The sequence below is a fragment of the Solanum pennellii genome, chromosome 5 (genome assembly GCF_001406875.1).
Source record: "Solanum pennellii chromosome 5, SPENNV200".
In the NCBI taxonomy this organism is placed as follows: domain Eukaryota; kingdom Viridiplantae; phylum Streptophyta; class Magnoliopsida; order Solanales; family Solanaceae; genus Solanum; species Solanum pennellii.
In genome coordinates this window covers 38399382-38418303 of record NC_028641.1, presented here as the reverse complement: position 1 = coordinate 38418303, position 18922 = coordinate 38399382, and the positions used below count along the sequence as shown (strand labels likewise).

The 18922-nt window shown below is 34.2% G+C and overlaps 2 pseudogenes; one reads left to right on the top strand and one right to left on the bottom strand.

Annotated features, from left to right (window-relative positions):
* LOC107019464 overlaps window positions 1-2297 on the bottom strand; it is a 40239-nt pseudogene extending 37942 nt beyond the window's left edge.
* A 1651-nt stretch (window positions 2298-3948) lies between these two features.
* LOC114077173 overlaps window positions 3949-18922 on the top strand; it is a 40390-nt pseudogene continuing 25416 nt past the window's right edge.

Genomic DNA, 18922 nt, shown 5'->3' with positions numbered 1-18922 from the left:
TATATATATATATATATACTAGTTTTAATTTAAATGATTCAGTGGATATATATTTAGGTTAATCATAGTAAGTAAGTTTAGAAATTTGATGGTCTCAAATTTAAGAATTTTACTATTTGTTATTTTATGATAGAGAAAGGGGAAATAGTCCCTAATGTAAAATTTAAAACTTCAAATATATCAACTCTAAAATTGAATTTACTAGAATGTTAGAGAAGGATGAAACAATAAATAAAAGGATGTTTTTGGTCATATTTTATAAATTTAAAAGGTTTTCTTGATTGAATGAAAATTAAAGGATGTCATAAAAACTAAACTAAAATAATTTGGATGAATTCAACTAAAGTCAAAATTACATTAAATGTCATGCATATATATATATATATATTTGTCAGTTTGTTCTTCACAATTCACCTCGTTTTCTCCTCCATTTTAAAGAACCAAAATTGCCATCTTTCTCCCTTCATCTTCATTTCGTTAGAACCAAGAAAAAAGTTTGAAACAATTTATAAAACCCAAATTCATCTTCTCCAATCATCCATTTTCGTCTTTTCCAGTGCTGTCACCATCTTCTCCATTGCTAAATCTGTTACATAAAGCAAAAAAATCCCTCAAGAAATCCATGTTAAGCTCTGAATTCATTTATCAAATTCAAACTCTAGATTTCACTTCAAATTTCAGTTCAGTTCCAATTCTAACCCTACCCCTAAATCCGGTTTGATCCTGAATCATTTCCATATCTTGCCATGAATAGAAAAGGAGGTAGATCAGAAAATAAATAGTGCTTAAATCAGGTATTCGATTATTTTCTCAATATTACTAACGAGGAACAATCTGCATTGGTGTCTACATCTTCGTCAGGTTAATCAGCAAAACTCGAGTGAAAAGTTCTAATTTTGCTCATAGAAATGTTGAGTCTAAAGTGGTTAAAAATAGGACTTCGAGAAAGAAACTTGTTTCAGATGAAATTATTGGTATAAAAAAGAGTCAAATTCGTAGGATTTTGTTGCGTTAACGGCTGGATTTCTGTCTGACTCGTTAAAGGATGCAAAAATTGAAGCTGGAGTTGTTAGTGTAGTTGGCGGGATAAAAGAGTATAACTATATTTTATTAGGAATCTCATTATTATGAAATGGCATGAAAATGTAACCATTTGATACACAAAGGATATGTTTGCTAATATTATACTTGAGCGATATATTGGGTTATTAGATTTTGCATATAAATACTTCTTATCGTACGGGTATGTTAATTTTGGGGTGGCATTGGCAATTAAGGACAACATTCCAACTAGACCAAGTAACGGAAGAGTGATTGTTATCGGGGCAGGTCTTGCTGGGTTGGCGGCTGCAAGGCAACTGATGATATTTGGATTTGAGGTGATTGTATTGGAGGGACGAAAGCGTGCAGGTTGAAGGGTGTATACGAAAAAAATGGAAGGAGAGAATAAAATAGCAGTTGCTGAATCCACTTGGTCTGTGGCTTAGCAATTGTCGTATACACTTCATACGGTGAGAGACCAATGTCCACTCTATACTAGTGAAGGAAATCCCGTAGATGAGTATTTGGATAAAAAAAATGGAGATGACTTATAATGAATTGTTGGACAAGGCAAGCAAGGTTAGGCAAAATTTATCTCCAGAGAGTTTTGCCAGACCTTGATTGCCTTGTCCAAAAGTTCATTATAATCAGCCTCCACTTTTTTATCCAAATACTCGTCTACGGGTTTTCCGTCAACACGATAGAGTGGACATTGGTCTATTGACATATAAAGTGTATATGACAATTGTCGAGCCAACAAACCAAGTGGATTCCCGAATGTACTTGTCAAAGCACTCCCTCCTAAGTCAACAACTGCTACTTTATTCCCTCCTTCCATCTTTTTTGTGTACAGCCTTCCACCTGGACGCTTTCGTCCCTCCACAACAATTACCTCAAACCCCAATAACATTAGTTGCTTTGCAACCACCAGCCCAACATGACCTGCCCCGATAACAATCACTCTTCCCTTACTTGGCCTTATTGGAATCCTGTACTTAATTGCCCACACCATCGCAAAATTAACATATCCGTATGATAACAATTAGTATATGCACAATCTAATAACACACTACATCGTTCAGGTATAACTTAACAAATCTATCCTTTGTCAGCCAAATCGACAAATTTTCATGCCGTTTCGTAATGATGTGATTTCTAATAAAAATATTGTTATACTGATCTATCCTGCCAACTACACTAACAACCCCAACTTCAATATCTTCATCCTTTAACGAGTCGGACAAAAATCCAGCCATTAACGCAACTAAAGCCTCAAAATTTGACTCTTTGTTTATACAAATAATCTCATCTGAACCAAGTTTCTTTCTCGAATTCCTACTTTTAACCACTTTAGAACCAACATTTCTATAAGAAAAATTAGAACTTTTCACTCGAGTTTTGCTAAATTTACTTGAAGAAGATTAAGACACCAATGCAGATTGTTCCTCGTTAGTATTACTGAGAAAGTCATGGATGCGTGAGTTAAACACTGTTTACATTATGATTTCCCTCCTCTTCTATTCATGGAAGGAGATGGAAATGATTTAGGATCAAACCGGATTCAGGGGTAGGGTTAGAATTTGGAATTGAGCTGAACTTGAAAGTGAAATTTTTGGGTTTAAGTTAGACAAATGAATTTGGAATTGGAGAGGAATTTTGTTGGTCCAAATTTGAGCATTGGTGATAAGTTTGGGTTGGTGTCACTGGCTCTACTTCTACCCGTCTGAATCCTAATATTGAAGGAATAATATAAGTCGATGGTAGCACTATCCATGCTTCAAATACTTTTGAAGATAGCACGGGTACATGCGCTTCGTGATTTGGCGCGAATCTGGTGGTTGGTAAAATACGTTATGGTGGGAGCAGAAACTTTATATTTGTTGGCTCTTCTATGGTAATTATCTTTATGCCATTTTTCTCTTTCCCAATTAAATCTTACAACTTTTAAGCTTCTATATAATATCTTTTGTATGATTGTATTCTAATAGCCTATCTTAAAACTACCAAGATTTACGACAGTGTGATTACAGTTAGATCTTATTATCGACCTTGATGTTGTGTCTTGCAGGTGATTAGAATCCATTATAGGTTTCTATCAACTCTTTTGCTTAGTGAGTGAAGGCACTGTACAAAATGTATTTGAGCAGCTCTTTCGTTAGCTTAAGAGGAAAGAATTATGTATTGTACAATTGTGTGCAATTGTTCATGTATTGTAATGAGAAAGATTTCAGTATTGCTAGCACAGTAACAGTTGAAAAAGCATGTTTTATATCTTTTGAGAAATTTGATTCTCTTTATCTTTTCTCCATTGATTTAAATGTGTTGTAACACCTCATTATCTACACTACTAACTTATTAGAGATCTTTTTGTCTCAGATGTACTCGAGCAGTTGTGTTAGGCCAAGTAGGTGTGCAGGTTCAGATTTTCTTGGTCAATTTCCAAGCATTTCTCAGATGATAAAAGCTTCAGTCCTCTATTTGATTGCTTCCATATAAGGTTTTAACATTTTGCTCAACTGGTCAAGATGACGGAGAATTTTCTTCCTCTGCATAACATCTATCTTTGTTGATATCTTCAAAGGATCTTTATCCTCATCATGTAAGTGAACTTGAAGTTTTACTCAGAATGATCGCTTGAACAAACGTTTATGTTGCTGGGATCCTTGGTTTATCTGAAAGGCGAAAGCATTACACTATCACAGAACCAGCTTGTCAAGTTCCTTCAATATGTTCAATAATTTTAATGTCAAAATTCGCGTAGAGGAATATACTGATGTTAACTTAGTACTATTAGCGTCTGTGTTTAGTAAAATACCGTGAGATTTTTGTTAATACTAACTAAAATGGCCAGATACGTATATAAGTCGCACTGCTTGTGTTTGTCTTTGTATGTGTAATCAACTGTACATGCATGTATGTGTTTTCAAAGCTGAAGCTGGATTACTGTCTGTGTATGTATGTGTTTTGAAATCAGAAGTTGGATGTATGTGAAAATTGTACCAGAGTAGTGTCGATTTTTCATTGTCGTTTCTTTGTCAACTAAATTACTATTTTTTGCCAGCAGTGAATGCTCACAAATCTGTTTTGCTCAAATGGTCAGAATTGCAACCAACAATAGTCACAGAAGCTTCCACTGCTGGAAGAAGGGATCGATTGATTGTTTGGTAATTCCTATCGAGTCATTCCATATGTATGATCCTTTTGGCACGCTCATTAAGCATGAAACAAAATTCTAGCAGTCGTAGAACTTTGTATCCAAGCTAAGAGTGGATGAGTTGTTTCCCCCTAATTATATGTGGCACGTTCAAGATCCAAAAGGACCACGGGAAGGTGATGATGAAGTGAAAGTAGATGATCTCAATAAAGGGATATTGAATTCTAAGGTTTATCTTGTAGCACTAGTTGTATAACTATTAGCACTGTGTTTTTGTAAAATGCAGTAAGATTGTTGTTAATGCTAACTGAAATCATGCAGTTACAGTATTAAATTGTATCTGTGTGTATGATCAACAGTATTTGTTTGTATGTGTTTTGAAAGTAGAAGTTGGACATATATGAAACATCATTAACTGTTCGTGTGACCAACTGTATCTAAATAGTGTTGATTTTCCAGTTCCATTTCTTGGTCAACTAAGTTATAATTTTTGCCTGAAGTGAATGCTCACAAATCCATATTGTTCAAAATGGTCATAAGATTCAGGATTGAAACCAACAATAGTCTCAGAATCTTCCACTCCTGGAAGAAGGGATCGATTGATGATATGGTAATTCCTATCGAGCCATTCCATATGTATGATCCTTTTGGCACGCGCATTAAGCATGAAACTAAATTTCAACAGTTGTAGGACTTTGCATTCAAACTGACAGTCGACGAGCTGTTAACCCTAATTATGTGTGGCATGTTCAAGATCCAAAAGGACCATGCCAAGGTGATGATGAAGTGAAATTAGATGATCTCAATCGAGTGATATTTAATTATGAAGTTTTTCTTGTACCGCTAGTTATATAACTATTAGTGATGTGTTTATGTGAAATGCAGTGAGATTTTTGTTTATTCTAACTGAAATTATGCAGTTAAAATATTTAGTTATATGCATGTGTGATCAATTGTATTTGTATGTATGTTTTTTAAAGTAGAGGCTGGATGTATCTGAAAACATCAATAACTGCTTGTGTGACCAATTGTATCTAAGTAGCGTCAATTTTCCAGTGCCATTTCGTAGTCAACTAAGTACTGCTTTTTGGCTGCAGTGAGTGCTCAAAAATCCATATTGCTCAAAATGGTCATGAGGTTCAGGATTGAAACCAACAATAGTCGCAGAAGCTTCCACTCCTGGAAGAAGGGATCGATTGATGATATGATAATTCCTATCGAGTCATACCATATGCATGATCCTTCTAGCATGCACATTAAGCATGAGACAGAACTCCAGCAGATGTAAAACTTTGCATTCAAGCTGACAGTGGATCAAGTTGTCTTGTATAACTAATGAACTGTTGGGTTTTAAAAAGGTGTGAATGGAAAATGAAGAGTTGCGACTTTTATGAAGAGTTGTGACTTTTATGAAATGTTGCGAATTTTACGAAAAGTTGTGACTTTTATAAAAAGTTGCGACTTTTATGAAAAGTTGTGACTTTTATGGAAAGTTGTGACTTTTATGAAAGGTGACGACCTTTCTGAAAGATTATGACTTTTCCAAAGGTTTGTGACCTTTCGTGTAAGGCATAATAAGAACCTTTTCGCACTACCCTTTGTTTTCTATAAATTGAGGGATTTCCTCTCATTTTAAATAGAATTCATGGACTTCTTCTTCAACTACTAAATCTAGTATTCTAAGTGTACTTTACTGTCGTTGAGTGGTTCGCTGACACCGGAGTTTTTAGTATCTATACTCTGGTTATTGAGATTATTTTACCCTGGGAGGTCATATTCCAAATCAAACTTCCGATACTAGAGGGGAATAATTTCCTTAAGGGGACACTGTGAGTTCAGTGGACTTGATCCTTTTCCTATTAAATATTTTCCAGATTCTGGTACGTGTTTTACAAATGTTAGATTTGTGAATTATTTTCAGTTCTTCTATTCTTTTGTTCTTCGCTGGTTCTTTAAACTTGGTAACATCGTGTTTCTGCAAACTTTGTTGGAATCAGTAAGATTTTTTAGACACAAATTAACAACAATTATTCTTTAAGAAAAATATTTCGTATATTTTTTAGTTTATGATTCTAGTTTCGCTACTAGTTTAATTTTCTAGTTGTGAAAATGTTCTTAAACTTTGTTTTCTTACAAAGATGTTCAAAGTTTTGTTCGAAGTATGTTTGAAATACAAGATAAACAACAATCTTAAGGAAATTAATATACTGTTAGTATTTTTTGTATTCTACTGATTGAGAGAATCTGATCATAGAAGTAGAAGATAAATGCATTACTTCTCCATAATTTGTTTCTTTGTTTAGCAAAGTCGAAGGGAGAATGTAACAAAAAAAATTTATGGTATTCCGTTTAAAGATTACCAGGTAACCTTCTTTATAAATTATCTAAGGAGGAAAATAGTTTCTAAGAGTAACCATCTTTGATTTTTTATTTTTTTTTATTATGTGTATCTTTTGAAAAATATTTGCAAACCATATGTTGTGGAATGAATTTTACTTCGCAAATATTGTTGCTTTAAATTCTTTAGTTTGCAAAAATGAGAGATGCATATTTTTGTTTGATAAAATAGTATGTCGAACTGTTATAGTTGGAAGACTATTTGATAAGAAAAACATTTCTATGTGATAAAGAATATGTGTTATTCTGTTTGGAGAAAAAAAAGACTTTTGTAGTTTTGTATTCCATGAGAAATGTTAGTGTGTCTGATTTTTGTAGACTAGAAACTTTTGTGGTTTTATACTCTGGATAAATTGGACTATGCAATTGGTTTGAAGAATATGAAAACTTCGCATAATAAGTCAGTGTTGTAATTTTGATTTTCTATAAACTTCAATGTAATATAGAAATAATTGTACAATTTTTTTTGTCCTTATTGTTAGTATTTAAAATACTAAATGGTATGTCTATATATGATAGAGGAAAAATACAAGTGACTTAGAATTTGTGATTTTGTGTCTCTATTGAATGAACTTGGACATTGTGAAAACATTGTCAAAAAGAATTGCAGCACTATAATTCTTTCGTAGAATAATGTTTCCAACATTAAGATATGTGGAAAAACTATTTTCAAATACTTGAAAAATATTTTGGAGATCACATTTGAAACGAGGGGGTTATTTTCTTATGATTAGACTTCGTGTCTACTTTAACTTTGGAGCAAAAGATATGAAATTCAATGATACTTTTGTATTATGTTATACCCACAAAATTTTTGGAGTATATCTGGTATTGTGGTTGTTGAGTCTCTCTATTACTAGCATATAGTGTGACTAGTATGAAACATCTAAATTATATATATACTTGTTCAAAATAATTGTGTTCTTTTATGGGAAGAAAATATCACTTAAATGTTGTGATTTTTCATAAAAAGATATGACTATTATAATAAAAGTATTTGCATAGACATGAATATTGGTGAATAGTCATTTGTTATGCTTTTGTAAAAATAACATTTGGACTATATTGCCTTTATTGAACCCCATGAAACTTTGTTCATGGGTAGTTCTATAACAATCATATTGAAAGTTATGGAAATGTCCTTCTGAAAAGGACATTTGACAATCTAAACAATGTTTGTATCACACAAAATTGTAAGAAATAGGAACAAAATATTAGTGAGGAAAAAGCTACCTCGTGAAGAGCTTTTCAAACTTAATGTTTTTTGTTTGTTCTTACTTGCTTGAGTCAATGTTTGTGACATGAACACTTGGGGCATGTCAATTACAAAACCTTATAAGAAAAATTGATCAACTTAGAAGTTTTGCCTAACTTTGGGTGCAATAAATAAAAATGTCAAGTTTTTGTGGCATCTAAGTATGTTGAGCATTCTTATAAATCTGTTTCAAGGAATTCTAATCCCTCAGAATTGATTTACACTGACATTTATGACATGAAGATAACACCATCTCATGGTGGGAAAAAGTATTTGTTACTTTTATTGAGAATTGCATTAGAAATGACTGTCTATTTGTTGAATAGTAAGGATGAAGCAATAGAAATGTCTAGACAATGTTATATCAAAGTTGAGAATCAGTGTGAAAAAAATATAAGAAGTGATAAGAATGGAGAGTATAAATCTCATTGTGCAGAAATATGTTTGGAGAGTGGAATATCCATCAAACTACTGTCATGTTCACCTCAATCTAATGAAAAACCGAATGTTGAAAGAAATAATGGATGCATTATTTATAAGTTCGAGTTTACACAAAACTTGTGTGGAGGAACTATCCTTACTGCAACAGGGAACAACAAAAAGTTTTGTCTTTTTAAAAAGAAAGAGATTTTGTTTGATCAAAATACAATCTTTTCCATATGAGAAATGGAAAGGAAGGAAATCCAACTTGAAATATTTCAAAGTGTGGGAGTATCTAGTCAAAGTCCAAGTTCCTATTCCTAAAAGAATTAAAATAGGACCTATGACTGTGAACTGTAAAATTAGACTTGAGTAGTCTAGAGAAGGGTCTAAAAGGCCTAGGAAATGAAAAGGATAATGTACTTAATAAAGAGATTCAGAGGCTTAGTAAATTTTAAAGGACATTTACTTCCTTCGAATATGATTTTGTAACATTTCCTGTGTCTTCTAGAGACTCATTCTTTGGAAAGATGGTGTCAATAAACAATATTGGAAGCTAATTCGTCTTCTATAAGAAAATAAACCTTTGGGTTCAAAGTGAATCTTTAAACGGAAAATAACAGTTGATGGATATGTTGAAAAATATAAAGCAAGACTTTTTGTCAAAGGCTTTCGACAAAAACAAAACCAAGGTTTTGATCTTGTCAATATAGATATACTCGTTAGTAATTAGAATTACATCCATTTGGATGCAAAAATTATTAGTGTGGTATATGACCTCCAAATTAATCAAATGAATGTGAAAAGAACTTTCTTGAATGTAGAATTGGAGGAAGAAATTTACATGGAACAACTCGATGGTTTTGTGGTTCTTGGTAAATAAAAGAACGTGTGCGAACTTGTTAAGTCACATTATTGAAGCACCCAAACAATGACACAATTTGATCAAACCATGTTGGCAAATGGATTGAAGAATGATGGAAGTGATAAATGTGTTCACATAAAAATCATAAGGTCATTGTTTGTTTGTATATTGGTGATATGTTGATCATCAATAAAGACACTAATGACATAAGTGCTACTAAATGTATGCTATAAAGCAAGTGGAATGAAAATTATTGGAGTTGCTAATGCGATCTTAGATATAACAATTCGTAGAACTCCATAATATTTAGCATTTTCACGGTCTTATTGCATTGAAAAGTTACTTAACTAGTTCAAATATTTGGATGTCAATATTTTCAAGTCTCCAATAAATGTGAGCTTTGCATTTCAAAAGAGTGAATATAAAAGTGACTCACAATTGGATTGTGCTAGAGTTTTGGGAAGCATGATGTATATCATATAGTCTGTGCGATCACATATAGCATTTGCTATTTTAAACTAAGTCGGTTCACAAGTGATTCCAAATAAATTCATCAGATGACAATAAATAGAGTTTTGGAGTATTTAAAATAATACTTAAAACTATGTCTTGCATTATAACAATATCCAACAATATTGAAAGATATAGTGATGCAAATTGAATCATCGGACGAATGAAGTAAAATTCACGAGTGGATATGTATTAACTATTGGTAGAGGAGCAGTCTCTTAGAAATATTTCAAAAGAGACATTTATCGCTAGCTTTACAATGATCTTTGAGCTAGGTGCTCTAGATAAGGTCGGTGAATAAGTTGAAAGACTCCATAATTTCTTGATAGATATTCTATTTTGGCCCAACCCATTTGCATTAGTATGCATACACTTTCACAGTCAAGATGCAATAGGTAGGGCATGGAGCATGACGTATAACGGAAAGTCTCGTCATATACGATATAGACATAATACCGTGAGAAAACTACTCTCTAGTGGAATTATCAAAATTGACTATGTAAAGTCAAAGGATAATGTGTCGGATCAACTTACAAAAAGGCCTAACTAGAGAGGAAGTTAAAAGATCATCTAAGAGAATGAATTTACGGCTTAGGACATGTCATTATGGCGGTAACTCTGTCTAGCAGACTGGACATCCCAAGAGCTAAATTCAAGGAGAAAACAAAGTTGTGAATGACGGTTCGACATTCTCAACAAACTCAATCCATTCTCCTGATTAATACAATGCTCAGGGACAAGGATACAACATTAAGGCTTGTTAATGAGTTAATAAAGCTTAATGGTTTTAATGATTTGTTAAGTTTGGCAAAGTTTACCAAATAGTGTATCTACGCGATAAGACGGTTAGGAATCACCTATGTGAGTGTGAAGTGTAAGCCGCTTCAAAGAAGATGATTGTCAAAAGTCCATCTCTCTATATACTAATGAAACTAGGAGGTGTTCATGGCTAAAACGAACACAACCGTAAGAACCATAAATAGTAAAGGGTTAATTGTGTGACATATGGTTGTCTAGGTATACACCAACGTTCGACGGTTCAAAGATACAACATCTACCGATTGACTGAGTATATCCGACATATGTTCACTACGGAAAGTCGAAGGGGAAACCAACTAATCCAGATGCAATTAATTCTTGCTTGTAAAGTACACATACTTGTCCGTTTCTCAGTATTCGAGTCATTCCCCATTCATGCGGGGGATTGTTGGGTTTCAAAAAGGTGTGAATGGAAAATAAAGAGTTACGACTTTTATGAAGAACTGTGACTTTTATGAAATGTTGCGACTTTAGGAAAAGTTGTGACTTTTATGAAAAGTTGCGACTTTTATGAAAATTTGTGACTTTTATGGAAAGTTATGACTTTTATGAAAGGTGACGACCTTTCTGAAAGATTGTGACTTTTCCAAAGGTTTGTGACCTTTCGTGTAAGGCACAATAAGAACCTTTTCGCACTACCCTTTGTTTTCTATAAATTGAGGGAATTCGTCTCATTTTAAATAGAATTCATGGAATTCTTCTTCAACTACTAAATCTAGTATTCTAAGTGTACTTTACTGTCGTTGAGTGGTTCGCTGACACCGGAGTTTTTGGTATCTATACTCTGGTTATTGAGATCATTTTACCCTGGGAGGTCATATTCCAAATCAAATCTCGGATACTAGAGGGGAATAATTTCCTTAAGGGGACACTGTGAGTTCAGTGGACTTGATCTTTTTCCTATTAAAAATTTTCCAGATTCTGGTACGTGTTTTACAAATGTTAGATTTGTGAATTAATTTCAGTTCTTCTATTCTTTTGTTCTTTACTGGTTCTTTAAACTTGGTAACTTCGTGTTTCTGCAAAGTTTGTTGGAATCAGTAAGATTCTTTAGACACATATTAACAGCAATTATTCTTTAAGAAAAATATTTCGTATATTTTTTTAGTTTCTGATTCTAGTTTCGCTACTATTTTAATTTTTTAGTCTAGTCGTGAAAATGTTCTTAAACTTTGTTTTCTTACAAAGATGGTCAAAGTTTTGTTCTAAGTATGTTTGAAATACAAGATGAACAACATGAACTCCTGTGCTCTCTTTCCATCTTAACTTAATAGTAATGTTCAGATAATTATTTATGTTTGTCATGTGATGCAACTTCCTTGTACAATATTTTCAATTAGAAATCTGAAGCATCACTATTCTCTGCACCCAGGAACAAAAAGATAGTCAAGGCACTACTGATGGTGAGGTGTTTGACTCCAGAAAATTGCAAGAGGATGACTTCATGGCAGCATTGAAGTATGCATGTAGGCTGATACCTCACAAGTATAAGCCTGTGATGAATTGTTCTCCCTAAAAGTGAAGAGAGTTGTCTAGTCCCACAAGGTTCCTTTTAAATATCCTATATGTTTGCAATATTTTTCATAACACAATTAAACTTAGCAAAACGTCTTAAAACTTAGAAATTAATTAAGGAAAACTAAATCCAAATTTTATATCCTATCACGCAAAAAGGATCAATTTTACTCTTTCATATACTTTTCGTACAAAACTAATCTTGTGTTACTGAAGTGGATCATAAAGGTGGATGTCCACTAAAACGTGACACTGGCATTTTTCGAAATATGGACACCACATAGCATGCCATCTCAATGCCCCCAACCCTCAATTTCTCCAAAATCCAAAATATTGAACGCTATGTAAATGAGAATTGGTTATGTAAAGCGATAAAATTTAAATCATTCTAGTTCGAGAAATGCGCCACTACGACCCTTGAATCGTGAAAAATCTTATGAGATAAGAATCAATGGAGGAACAGATAAGTACCCATATTGATTTATCAATAAAATAATCATGTTTGTTCATATTTTTGTGATTGCAATTTATTTTCTATCTCCTTTAAAATTTGTTGCATACACAAGTGTACGTGGTTGCAAAAATATTGTAATGTCTCTTTCAAGATATGTTTGTCAAACCCAAATGAATTATGATCATATTATATTCAATTCAACTAAATCCATAAATTGAAGACATGTTTTCATGAAACTCATCTTTTCTTTCTATACTACAATTGCAAAAAAATGAAAGCTCAAAATTAACTAAGAATGGATACCTTCAATTTGGGTATTTAAACTATATAGGGATAGCTCTACGGCTGCAACATGTTAGGAATTCATATACACATATTTTTCATGATTACTTACATTCATCGAATTACTTATTTATAGGGTCGATATTATGATATTATCTCTCGATCTCTAATCACCGACCTTAGCTGAATACGTAGTTACATCTATGAGTGAGGATACGCAAATTAAACTGTGGAGCATTTATTTTTCATCCTATCTCTAAACCAATCACGGTGTTAATTGGGTTGTTAATCTTAAACATGAATATAAACAAGTGGTATGCAAGAAGATCATACTTCCTGTATTCTTTGGTCTATCTACCTATTCATCTCTCGAGTTCAAGAATAGACAATGAATGTATCTAATTGATGGTCAATCATGAAATACTAACAAGAATAAAAGAGTAATTTTATGATAACAAAATTAATCCATAGAAATCGATGTTCAACAATTTCTCATGGCTACAACCTCAAAACAAAGGTTCTTAGTCACTCATCATATCATATCGTCATCATCATATCATATCATCTATTATTATAAGCAGGAACCTCCTAACCCCATAGTTGATTCACTGTTTTTAACCCAACAGTATTATTAATATATTAATTTATTAAAAATATTAGTTAAATTATGAATTTATTATAAATTTTATTTTGAAACGTATACAAGCGTTCAATGTCCCTCCCAATCGTTGTAACAGTCCTGTAGTTGCTACTCGACTTCTCTTCTGCAACGGTCATGAAGTTTCATTACTTAAATTATCCCTTTTCCAAAACCTTTTCAGCTACTCCCCTCATCTGTATAAATATCTCGAATAACATGTTATTGTCCATTAAACTACTTCTCTTTTCTGTGGCTGGATGAAATACATCATTATCAAGTAAATATTTTTTGGTGCTCTATCTTTGATGCATAATAGTTACAGTGAATTTTCAACAGACTTTGTGATCATGAACGAAGGAGAGGAAAATCAAAGAGTCCATTCTGATCATAAGGATGATAACCTTCAGATTGGTCCAGTTCCATGCATTGTTTTCCATCACCATGCTCAGCCATCCAAAGAGCCCACATCCTCAATAGTTTCTTGGTAGTTCTCAAGTAGAATGTTTTGTCTGGGATGATATGAACAACCTGTGATGGAAAACATATATTGGAGTTTATGCTATCTTTTTTTCCTTTTTATCTTCTTGACAATTTTATTTTTACTTTTAATCATTCAGTTCTGTTAAATGTTGTTTGTGGTTTTTAAACACAACAGGTGTTTTACTTTGTTGTAGAGGACTATTGAAATAATTGAAACTGGAACTCCATGAAGTATTACCACTTCTTGAATGTACGACTTTGAATAATCTTCTACCGCTTGAGTGGTCTTTACCGAAAAGAAGTGGGCTAATTTTGTCATTTTATCGACAATCACCCAAATTGAATTATGCTATCAGCACACCATCTCCCCCTTGTTCAAAAGTCAATACTCTTTTCTTATGAACATTCACCTTCAAATCAATAAAAATGGGGTCTTGGCCTTTCTTTTCTTTCACCTCTAACACTAGTGATGATTCAGCCCCATTAGCCACCACTATTCCTCCTTCTGTGGAATCCATAAGTCTGACTCCCAAGCATGAAAGTTTGTGCACATCATTGGCTAACACCCTCTTTTCTTCCTCAACATGGGAGGTACTCCCCATGGATAACCTACTTAAAGCATCAGCACCCACATTTTCCTTACCTGGATAGTAAAAAATACTCATGTGATAATCCTTGAGTAGTTCTAACCATCTCATTTGTCTGAGAATGAGCTCCTTCTAGGTGAACACATATTTTAGGCTCTTATGATCAGTGAATATATCAACATGAACGTCGTACTAGTTATGATGCCATATCTTCAAGGCGAATACCAAAGCAACCAACTCCAAATCATGAGTAGGGTAATTATTCTCATGAACCTTCAACTATCTAGAGACATAAGCTATAACTTTGCTATTTTTCATTAACACACAGCCCAAGCTAACTCTATATGCATCACAATACACCAAAAAATCTTGAGTACCCTCAGGTAAGGTCAAAACTGGAGCAGTAGTCCACCTATTTTCAACTCCTGAATGTTTTTCTCACAAGCTTCACACCGTTGAAAGTATTCTGAGTTATCTTGGTCAAAGGAGATGAGATAGATAAAAACCCTCAAAAAATCCTCTGTAGTAGTCATCCAAACCCAAGAAACTCCTTATATCTGTTGGAGATGTAGGTCTAGGCCAACTCTGAACTGCTTCTATCTTTTGGGTATCAACGCTAATCCCATCACTAAACTATGTGGCAAAATAATGCCACATGCTTAATCCAAAACTCATACATGGATAACTTGGCATATAACTCCTTATCTTTAAAAGTCTGAAGAACTATCCTGAGGTAACTAGCATGATCTTCTTCATTCCTTGAATAGATTAGTATGTCATCATGAAGACGATAACAAACATATCTAAATAAGGTTTGAAGACTCTATTCATAAGATCTATGAATGTTGTAGGCGCATTGGTTAAACCAAAGGACAAGACCAAACACTCATAATGCCCATATCTGGTTCTAAAAGTTTTCTTTGGAATATCATGTTCCCTAACTTTCAACTTATGGTAGCCTGAACTGAGATCAATTTTCGAGAAGTAGGAAACACCATGAAGCTGGTAGAAATATCATCTATCCTTGGTAGAGGATACTTATTCTTGATAATATCCTTATTCAATTGGTGCTAATCTATATACATCCTATGGGAACCATTCTTCTTTCTCACAAGCAAGACCGGAGAGTCCCAAGGTGAGACAATTTGTCAAATAAAGCCCTTATCCAACAGATCTTTGAATAGTTCTTTCAACTCTATTAACTTTGATGGTGCCATTGTATATGGCGGAATAGAGATAGAATGAGTATCTGTGATGACTTCTATACCAAATTCTATTTATCTCTCAGGAGGGACTCCGGGTAGATCAATTCGAAAAACTTCTGGAAAGTCTTTTACTTTAGGAACTGACTGAAGAGGTGGTACGTCAGCACTTGAGTCATTAACTTGGACTAAGTGATAGATACAACCCTTTCGAAACTAACTTTCTCGCATTAAGGTATGAAATGAAACGACCCTTAGGCACTACTGAACTAGTACTCCACTTTATGACTGACTCATTAGGAATTTGGAACTTGACACCTCGAGTTCTACAACCTATTGATGCATAACAGGCATAAATCCAGTCCATACCTAGAATGTCATCAAAATCTACCATGTCTAATTCTACTAGATCAGCCATGGTGCTCTTGTGATTGATAGAAATAGGTCAATCACGATAGACTCTTTGAGCTAGAATAGACTCTCCAACAGGAGTAGAAACACATAAAGGTTCACAAAGTTTCTCAGGATGAATCTCAAACTGATTTGCAATATACGTAGTTACAAAGATAAACTTGTTCCTTGGTCTAACAAAGCATAAACATCAAAAGTAGACTTTGATTATACCCGTGACAATATTTGGTGAGTTATCTTGCTTTTGGAGGCTAGTGATTGCATAAGGTGATTTTCCCCTCCGTCAGTACCAGAAGTGGATCCTCTAGGCGCAGGACTGTCTGGTGGAGCAACTGATGAAGATTGGGCTCTGTTGCCCGGAATTACACAACCTTGCTTATTCTTAGGACACTCTTTAATGAGGTGAGCCTATTGATTGCACTTGAAGCAACCTGACTGGCCATCATAAAACTTACTGGCATGGGTCCTACAACACTTACAACATGTAGGAGCCAAATTACCTCCTTCTGCCACACTGCCTTTGGACTGGATGGTCTAGCCTTGAAGTTCTGCGAATTCTGGACATTATATTCAACTCTGTTTCTAGGCGCAGGAGCACTAGAAGATGATGGTTCATGCCCCTTTTGTTTCTGAAATCGTGGATGACTCGAACCACCTTTCTGTTGCCTAGACTCATTCCAGTCTTGGCTTTCTTGTTCCTAAACTCCTCTGTGTCCCTTAACTTCTCCTCTTCAACTTGTTGCACGTAAATCATCAATCGGATATATCCATGTCACTGATTAGCGTTGCAGCTCTGCCCTCTTTGCTAGATGCACGACCCAAGCCAGCGACAAGCAAACTCATTCTGCTCCTCATATCCTTAACCATCTCAGAATCATAGAGAGACAATTGGTTGAACTTTAACCCATACTCATACACACTCAAAGAGTCCTATTTTAGATTATCGCACTCTCGCACCTTTGCTTCTTTCAGCTCTCGGGGAAAGACACGCCCCAAGAAAGCCTCTTTGAAACAAGCCCAACTCGGATGTGGTGCACCTCATCTATGCCCTCCTTCAAGTTGTCGAACCAAATCCTAGCCACATTCTTAAGTTGGTATGCATCTAGCTCGACTCTTTAAGCATCACTGACATCCATCACATCTAAAACCTTTTTCAAATCATCCATATAGTTTTCCGGATCCTAAATAGTGCTCGAACCGATGAAACTGGGAGGATTCATTCTCAGAAATTTGTGAATCCTCAAACTGTGAGCCTCTTCTTATCGATATCCTATCTGTTTCCCGACTTGGTTAGTCACCGCTTAGCTTAACATCCAGAGAGCATTATAGAACTCAGCATTGGTAACTTCCCTTTGAGGTTACACTTCGGGTGCATTGAGTAACTCTTGTTCCTGAGGTTCAATGTTCCTCCTAGATGGACGACCTCTTACAGCTCTTTATGGAGGCATTGTTATCTAAAACACGCGAAACCATGAATTAGAGAGAGATTTTAAAGATAAAATCTCACAAACAAAAAGGAATATGAAAGAAGTGAGAAATTTCAAACTGTTGTAGCCTCCTAATCATAGATGTGACGCGCTTCACACCAATGACTAAGACTCTAAAAACACGGCTTCATAGACTACCTATCACTCTTGAACTCTTTACTCTGATACCAAGTTTGTCACACCCCAAACCTATACCCTTGGACATTGTTGGCACCCAATGACCATTATTGGTCTTGAGCGATCCCTTGGCCCGACTTACTTAAATTAGCAGAAGACTCAACTTAATCATAAAGCAAGAAACATTCTCATAAAACAACTTAAATAAATGTCTTGGCCAAAATGACACTTAAGTTAAAAATCAGAACATCTAAAATGCAAGATAAGGGAGATTCAAACTGAACAAGATGACTGACTATCAATCTATGAAGACTATATAATAATAAGTTGAATGTTGGGACAAACCCCACAACATTTTATAAATAAAAACATGGAAAACAATAAAAGAGTCCTCCGGAATAAAAGGAGGATCACCACTGACTCTGAGTGCTCAAATTGGACCAATAGGGCACTAGATGTTCATCCTTATTACCTAAGTCTGCATTATGAAATGATGCAGGCTAACTGGTATCAGTACATTGAATGTACGAATATGCCAGTTGGAATGCTAAACGATAACTTAAGCTTGATAATAAGAAGAAGAAAACTTATCTTGTCTTTGCTCAACTCATGAAATACTAAACTTAATATAAAGCAATAAAGACACATGCTATATATATATATATATATATATATATATATATATAAAGAGCTTGTAAAACAGTGTAACCAACTTAGTTCGTTAAAGAGATGCAATAACAAACTCAACTTTACTTCCAAGATAAAGTAATATAGTTTCTGTGAGAGATTCTTTAACCGACAACCACCACTATGAGCCTGAGCCTAAGTGGTGATACAACGTCTTGCCCGTGCTGTCAGAACTGTCATATACTTTGTCGTCACATAGAACTACTTAACTTAGTGGATCCACTAGCTTAACTTATGTGATCGTCCAAAAAGTATGACACATTAATACCCATGATGATTACATGGCTTATGGATACTTCAGTTATTATAAACTCGCATTCCCATATCGATGATCAATACTACTCCCAATAATATACTTAGCTCATATGTTTTTGAAACAATTTCTTTCTTTGGATTAAGATAATTACTCAACACTTAGCTTTAAAGCTCTCTTGGAATCGATGTTCCTTTTCTTGTTGAAATGTGAAAACATTTATGAATTCTTAGGAAATATTTAGTTCCCTTATAACTATTGAGAAATAAACTCAAACGCTTTACTTTTTACTTAACTTGAAACTTGAGTCTTAAAAACATCTCTTAGGGAATACTTAGTTCCCTTA